Raw genomic sequence first — 8,398 nt, 5'->3', positions numbered from 1 at the left:
CACACATAAATGCTAATTTTACAAAAACTTTCTACGGTGTAGTGGAAAAAATAAACCATTACATTAAAGTCCATTAATCAATTGTTAATCAAATAACAATTCCTGATGCTTCAAATGGAACTATAGCTGAGTTTAATAGTAGTTTATAGGACTAAATTATGTTTTGGCTTAGTTTTAATATCCAGAGAAATACATTTCATAATTGGTAGATGTGCAAATATGCTGGCACTTCAGGTTTTTATTTTATTAGGAAAAATACATTAGGTAATTCGATTTCCCCTGTCAGTTTAAATTACAGAGCAAGTTGGGGCATGCTCAAGTACCAAACATGCCTTATTCTGGGTATAAAGTTTTCTTCTTTAAAGCAAAAATAATATGTAGAAGAAATAGGATTTTTTGCTTTATGTTTTTAAGTGGACTGCCTTTTATGATATTTTGACTTACTATGTTCTACTAATATGAACTAGCCCAAAGATTACAGATTGTTATATGTGCTATTCTTACTCTGCCTATGATCAGCTCTTGGTAAACAGTGATACCAAAAACAATACTGGCCAATATGATTGTCTGGTTACATGGAAAAATTGTAAGTGGCTTTACAAAAATTTAATTTTTATAAAAAACCAGGAGAGGCTTTAACTCGACTACCTCACCAGCCTGGCCAGGCTCATCAGCGGAATTTCAGCTAAGACGTCCATGGGAGGCCTGCATTTCCCAGAGTTGCACAGGTTGTGGCTTTATAGAGGATTTGAGAAACTTGGCCACCAGTTTTGGCAATACAGGAACAAACTATAACAGGACTGATGAAGATTATACTGTTTAGGAGAATAATTTCCCTAATAATAGTAGTAATCAATGATGGGATATGTGTATTTTCTGTCTCCAAAGATTTCAAAATTATTTTGGATACTTTTTCTTCTGATTCTTCATAAAGCTACTGAGATAACAAGCCAAAAAGACTGGCTTTATTTTGTTTTTCTAGAAGACTGTCAACTGTTTTCCAATATCAATCTTTATTAACACAAGTAATTATTGCCTCTATTGATAGATGTGGAAAATGGGGATTCTAAAAAGATAAAGTCAAAAAGTTGATAATATATGAAAGTTAGAATGGAAAACTCAATTATCATCAAAATTTTTCTTTTTGTATGCATTATCCTCTATTAAAAAGCATTTTCCTGTAGCTTTAAAGGCCATACTACAGACCAATTAAAAAAGTAACATCTGAACATTCTGAATTTCTACCAAAGAATTTCTACAATGGATAAATACAACTGAAAAGCTCTTGATTTGATGACTGTGGAACATGAAGTACCAAGGCACAGTTACTTTCAGGGGGAATTAGCCTTCCGCCCGCCTTCATTGTGTCCTGGTGCCCCATTGTTTATAATTACACATGTACACTGTGACAGTGCAGTAGTTAAATTAGAAATTGAACTTCTTTGATGACGGCGGTAAAACCTGACAAAAGATGAATGTGGGGTTTTTTTGTTTGTTTCTCTTCTTCCTCTTTCACTTATTTAAACATGTATTAATTAACTTGTTCTGGAAAGTGTTTAGTAAACATTGAACAAGGGCATTTCTTTAGTGGTATAATTAAAATTCCCTCTTAAAATGTTTTGCATAATATTTTATGCACAATTTGACTCGAGTAAACAGAGGTTCTAATTAAAGTTTTTAAATGAAGGCAATCAAAATTGATAAAACATCTAGCAACCCATTCAAGCACATTGTATTCCTGTCTAGTACAAGTTTAATTTGATGGTCAGTTAACATTAGCCTGAATTAGTTAAGATGTCTCCACCTTCATCGGCCCCCTTCTACTTTAATCTTAGGGAATAAACCTTTAAATGTTGCAGGACTCCTTTAAGTTGTTATATAATATTTATTCAATTTCTTCTAAGTTATTACACCAGGATAGTATGAGAAGCATCTAATTTATGTTATTAATCTTCCCCAAATTAAGGGTTACATAAAACACATGAAATGAATGAAGCTATCCAAAAAACAAATGAGGCTTTGATTCTTTTTTCTCATCATAACTTGGTATAAAGAGTTAATCTCTGTAGCTAGTGCTATCTTTTTGGGTGAGAATAGCCATTGTCGCTCTCAACGTTAACAGGCAAATGTCTAACGCACATTAAAAAATCTGGATCATCCCTTTTTGCCATATTTCCATATGTGTATTGTGTGTGTGTTTGTGTGTGTGTGTGTGTGTGTGTGTGTGTGTGTGAGATGAGAAAGGTGAAGAGATATGGAAAAAAATTCACTTTTTCTGTAATGCATTGATTAACCTAAAATAAAAAAATATTTTAAGGGAAGCTCCAATCTTCCCATCTTTAAATTATTCATACTTTTTTTCTTTTAGTCATACTAAAAATGACTCCAAAAATCAAAGTTTTAAATACAAAAATTGTTGGTAATTAATAAGTGATTTACTGGCTCTCAGGATCACTTATATCTCTTGTGATCTTTTTTAATTAATGAGGACTAAATCAGATTCCTCCTGGTCACTTTCTCCATGTTCTCTACCTGAGCTGGCCAGAGGTAGGAGCAGACAGTCATTCCCTCTAACTCTGAACTGTAGAATTGAAGCCTGCTATCCTGAGGTAGCAACCACTTATGCTTTTGTAAAAGTAAAAGCAAAATAAAATGTAACTCCAACTCCTTGTGGAGTCCGCCTAATGCTGGGGTTTACTTAGCAAGCCAACTGGGCTCTCAAAATAAGCTACCTTTCCAACCTGGCCTTTTTTTTTTTTTTTAAGTAATAAAGGTGATATTTTGATTTCTATTTAACACTCCTTTGTTTTATTTCTTAATTTCTTTGGAGTTTGGAAGAGAAAGAGGAGTGCTACTTATCAGGTGCCTCCACTGAGACCCCAAAATTTGAAGAAAATTGAAGCACATGGTATCAAGTCACTTGCCAGCTTCTCAAGACTAATAAGTATTTATGCTGGGGCGCAAATGGGCAAACTGGCTCGAGTATAGTTCTAACTGCAGTGCTGTTTTGGCCCTGGATATTAGCACATCTGTCCTAATTTCGCACATGAGAAACAAAAGCTCAGAGAGGTGGAGCAGCTTGCCTGAGATACATAGGAACGAAAGAAAGTAAGTAAAAGCTCAAACACAGCTCTTCTAAACACCATTATAACTACTTTCACAGTCATTTAGCTTGTATTTATTCTACATTCCCATGCCTTCTCGAAGCCAAACATTCGAAAGAACTGGATCTCTTCTTAATGAGTCAAGGTCATCATTATAAATATTCATGTGCTGGATTTCCTCCAGTGCTGTGAAGTATTGATGTGTCCATTCTTACAGTCATTAGTCATGTCATCATTAATTCACGTGTTTAATCATTCTTACATTCAGTTCCTCATGCATTCATCCATACGTTCACTTATTTTACAAATGTTTATCTGGTGTCACCCTGTCCAGGCACTGTTCTTGGCACAGGAACATAAGTGTCGCCACTCCCCTAGGCCAGCCACTGACTTTAATTCTCCTGCCTGCCTTCTGTAGCCACTCTCTCTTCTCCTTCCAGCCACTGCCCCCACTAGCGTTGGTACTCCAGCCTCCGGCACTCCTCACCCCATCCCCCTAATTTGCTGGGGGATTTAGAAACCTGATAATAAATTTGTTCAAATTTTGTCCGAAACGAGAGTAAATAAAACCTAGATGCTGTTTCCATGAGCAAAATACAAATGAGACGGTGAATGTCTGGGTTAAAAAGGAGCCTCCAGAGTAAGCTGGGTTTTATCCAAGTTCTGCCAACCGCTAACTGTGCATCCTTGAGCAAAGAATCCAGTCCCTCTAAGCCTGTGTTTCTCATCTCTAAAGTGGAGAATAAGAATGATGGTCTCTATCTCAAAGAATTATTGTTTAAGATTTATATGTTTACAGAGCATTTATTCCATTTCCTGGCACAGAGCAAACATTTGTTGGCTGTTTTTATTTAGCTTATACGCTTCGTGACAACTATTTTTACTTGTCCGAGACCTGTATTGTTGTTATATTTTCAGAGAAGTAATGAAGACTCAGTTCTAAGGTTACAGCTATATTGAGCACTGATTGTGGGCAGCAGCCTGGCCTGTGACTTCTCAGAGTGAGTTCACAGTGAGGACTCGGAAGTCTGATGTCAGGGCTAGTATCTGGCTCCTTTAGACTCATTGTGTGACCTCAGACAAGTTACTCGATGTCTCTAGGCTTTGGTTTCTCATCTGTAAAAATTTAAGAATATTGTCTTTTTCACAGGATTGTTGTGAGAATTAAATGAAAACGTGTTTGTGATGTGGTTAGCACAGTGCTAGCATGTAGTAAGTTTAGGGATGGAATGCAGCAAATTTAACTAACATTATTATTTATGAATTAGGCTTCGTGAAATTGGTAAGAGGCTTAGATGTTATAAATAAATACATATCCAGTCATAATAACACTTTACACAAGTATGAGCCTTTAAAAATCATCTGAACTGTAGAATTTACAGTTCACACAATGACTTAAGGGTAAACCCAACCATGTGACTCCTTTAGCAATTTAATCAATTTAAATCAGTTTTGAACTCCTCACACCCACTAAGGTACCCGTCCTTGCTGTACCATGCCTCCCAGCCAATACTCTCAGGCTATCCTTTCATTGAGCTACTGAAGGAAGAATAAACTCAAAAATCATTCACACTAAGGTGTAAGTGGGTTTCGACCTCTTACGGACTTGTAGAGCTTGTTGTCTTAAATGGCTTTGTATCCAGTAGCTGCCAGAGAGCCTAACTTATAAGCAGAAAGTAATATGAAACCAAGTCTTCCATACTTTTCTGCAACTTAGACATATAGTTTGCTACAGAAATGTTTAAAATTCATGCCATGAATAACAAAATAAAGGTATAAAATGCTTTCTCTTCTCCTTTGTTCTCATGAGTAAATCTTTTGGGAAAAGACAGCGTCCATAAGCCCAAAGCCCTCAGGAGCCAGACAATATGGATAAAGGAATGAAGCAAGCAGGTTAAAAAAAATGACAGTAAAGCGAGATGACAAATAACACTTGAATGGCAACTGACCACAAGGTGGGGTGGGCAGTGACAAGGATCAGTGGGGAAGTACTCGCACTGCTTCGGGAGGCTGCTCCCCCCACGCCAGAAATAAAAATGCCGCCACAACTTCTGAGGTTGAAAGTTAATTCAGAAATGGGCATGTACTGATCTTTCAAGATTAGCTACCGGTTTCAGTTTCTTAATTGTTAAAGGCAAAACAAGAAATGCTCAAGAGGCCCGTGGCATTGCCAATGTGTGTCCTCTGCTAAGCTGTTCTTTGACAGTTTAGGTAATTTTGACCATCTTAATGTTAATAGCTGAGACCTCACATGAACTCATTCATTTTATCCTCATAGTCAACCTATGAAGCAAGTACTATTAATACCACCTCATTTTATAGATAAAGAAGCTGAGACATAAATTGGTCCCCTACTTGCCCAGCCAGTGTAGGGCAGGGCTAAGCTTCTAACCCAGACACATGACATGCCAAGGTCTGTTCTTAACCATAATTTGATGCTTCCCCTCACAATAAATAGTTTGGACTTTTCCCCTCATGTGGAAAAGGAACTTTGTGTTTCATCCTCTTATTCAAGTTTTGGGTTTTTTTTTTAATCCCAAGTGAGTATTTCAAATCAACAAATATTCCTTGAGCCCAACTATATATAAAACACCATTTTATGTGCTGTAACACATTTGACTTTACCTTCATTAATGCAATGTGTGGAATATGATTTGAGAATGAGGGTACTACTGTGGAATAGTTTCATTTGGAAATACATCAGTTTGCAAACAGATTTACAAATTATCCACAAATATAAACATTTATAAAAAAAAAAATCAGGCATCATTTGATGGCTGTTGCCATAATGATTCATTGGCACCAGAGAAATGTGATGTGATGAGAGATGCCAAAGCCGTTTGACACATTTCAGTGGAGTTCATTACACACACGAAACGGAACCAATTTTACTCAACAGTGACTTTGACATTTACAGAAAAATGAAATGGAGGTTTAGAAATGAAGACTTCATGTGAAATCCCTACCAAAAATTTTAAATTGGTTCTATCCTTATGTCACCACTTACAGAAGATCAGCCATGTTCTACAGACTCATTTTTATTTGCAGCAGGTAGCAACCTACTCAAAACAAAGTTTCTTAGGTAGTTGGAAAAATTGATTTTGAACAAACTTAATTGGTTATAAAATTCTTCTCTCAGAATAAAGAACATATATATCTTTAAAGGTTTGCTTGTAGGAGACATATCCCTTTGGCTTCACTCTGTTTAAGCCATCTGGATATCACAGTTCTGTTTCTTTAATTTGCTAGGTTTTAATGGAGTAAATACCATCCTCATCCCCACTCGAGAGAGTTCAGCCTCTGAGCTGGGATACAAGAAGGTCAGGAGAAATGGTAACAGTTGTAAATAGTGAGCTGTTTTCTACTTCATTAGTGAGATAATGTGATAAAATATACCAAAACTTAATAAGGGACTTACGATACCTATGCTAAAAGCATTGCTAATGAGTTATGCCAATAGGTTAGGATGACTTATGCATAGACGATATTTTCAGAAACGCTTTCTGTGAGCAGCATCATGTAAAATACTGTGCTACAGTATTTATATGCACATTATTTATTTGAAGAAATAATTTCATAACAGATTTTAAAATATTCTCTTACTATGGTAAATTGTTAAAATATATAAATAATGTTGCTTTACTGAATGCTTACTGTGCTTTCAATGCCAGCATTAAGGTTCTGCACACCAAAGAATGAATGTGATTGGTTTCATTTGTCAACCTAGATGGCATTATAGTAAAACTGCACTCCTTAGAATTAATTAATCCAGAACACCAAAACAAACGCATGTTAAGTCTGAATTCTAAAACTTTTAAGAAATTATATTGCTTTTAATTCTATATAATATTTACTTATTTGTTTGTCTGTAGATAATATAATAGAATCAGTATCTCAAAACCAAATAATACAATTGAGTCATTCAACTGTTATCAAATGTAAGCCACTGGAGAAGCAAATCAATCAACTGAGAAGTTTTATAATTAGCATACTAATTATTTGCAAATAAAAGGTAATTCCAAAGTACTCTAAGGAACTCGAAGACATTGTAGTCTGTCTTCTCATTCTATATATCCCTATGAAATATTTTTGAATTATTAATTTCCAATAATCTAGGAAAAAAGAGTTTTCTAATCAAAGGAAAACTTCAGCCAAATTTCTGCATTATTTATCACATGTTCTAAATTGGTAGAACCGGAATTAATGAGGCCCAGGCTCCTCCTAAATGGCATGCATTAAATAAAAGTTGGACTTGGCTATGTACTCTTGTGAAGATTGAACTCTATATGCATATTGGCTGTCAGGCAAATGAATTTTCAAAGTATGCAATTATCAATGCTGTGTGGGCCTTGCTTGCTATTGATAAACATCCTAATTACCTTTGACACATCACTAACAGAAAAAGGCTTCTGCAAATATTTAAACTATTCTGGATTGACCATGTTTATATATCAAATTTTAGAGTATACAAACAATAGCCTATAAGAAATAGAAAATTAAAAAGAAAAAAATACCAGCAAAAAGAAAATAAAAAATAGAGACCTGGTCCATTAACAAATCTTTTAAACCATTGCTAACCTGTCATTAGGCAGTTTGAGTTTTAATGTTATAGAGTTTTTAATTATTCTGATTTGCTCTTAATGTCAAGAGGTGATGGGGGCAAAATTATACAATATCTACTTTGTTTTGCATTCTCTCCTCTCCCACTACCTAATCTGGTTCTTTCCTGATTGAAAAACCATGCCTCCTATTTTAAAATTCAGTGTCTATATAAGCCCTTAAGTCTTTGTCCTTTTGGTTTACTTCCTGACATCTTCAAAATGAACTCGGCCATCTGATTACTACTTGCCACATGGTTCTGTATTTTGACTGCTCAGAAGTCAGCAGCTCTCTCACATTTCTCAAAGTTGTCTTTCTTTGCTTAAAATTACAGCCATTTGGTACTTTAATCATCCTGAGTTTCTTCCATCTAAGGTGATGTGTAGGGTATGGTATTTTGTTTTGCATTTCATGTTTTTAGGTTAAGTAAAATCTAAACAATATATATAATTATATATAATATATATATAATATATATATCTAACAAGTTTTATATATATATCATATATATCTAACAAATTCTTATCTGATATAACATTAGGATAATGTCAGCCTGTTAATTAAAGGAAGACATGTTTGTCCAGTACCATTTTACAAGGACAAAATTACAATGGTGAAGCTACTTCTCTATAAAGCAAAATGGAAAGGGAGAAAAACTCATAGATTTTATAAATGAGACCATCCTCCCATGAACT

The 8,398-nt window shown here is 35.0% G+C and overlaps 1 protein-coding gene across 2 annotated transcripts in view; it reads left to right on the top strand.

Annotated features, from left to right (window-relative positions):
- The window catches only part of CDH6 (cadherin 6), a 118,016-nt gene that overhangs the window by 54,834 nt on the left and 54,784 nt on the right, over positions 1-8,398 (top strand). The gene's annotated exons all lie outside the window — the stretch shown is intronic.

Source organism: Rousettus aegyptiacus, unplaced genomic scaffold (genome assembly GCF_014176215.1).
Source record: "Rousettus aegyptiacus isolate mRouAeg1 unplaced genomic scaffold, mRouAeg1.p scaffold_m13_p_8, whole genome shotgun sequence".
Classification (NCBI taxonomy): Eukaryota; Metazoa; Chordata; class Mammalia; order Chiroptera; family Pteropodidae; genus Rousettus; species Rousettus aegyptiacus.
Note: the sequence above shows the minus strand (reverse complement) of the source record. Positions and strands in the feature narration are given on the sequence as shown.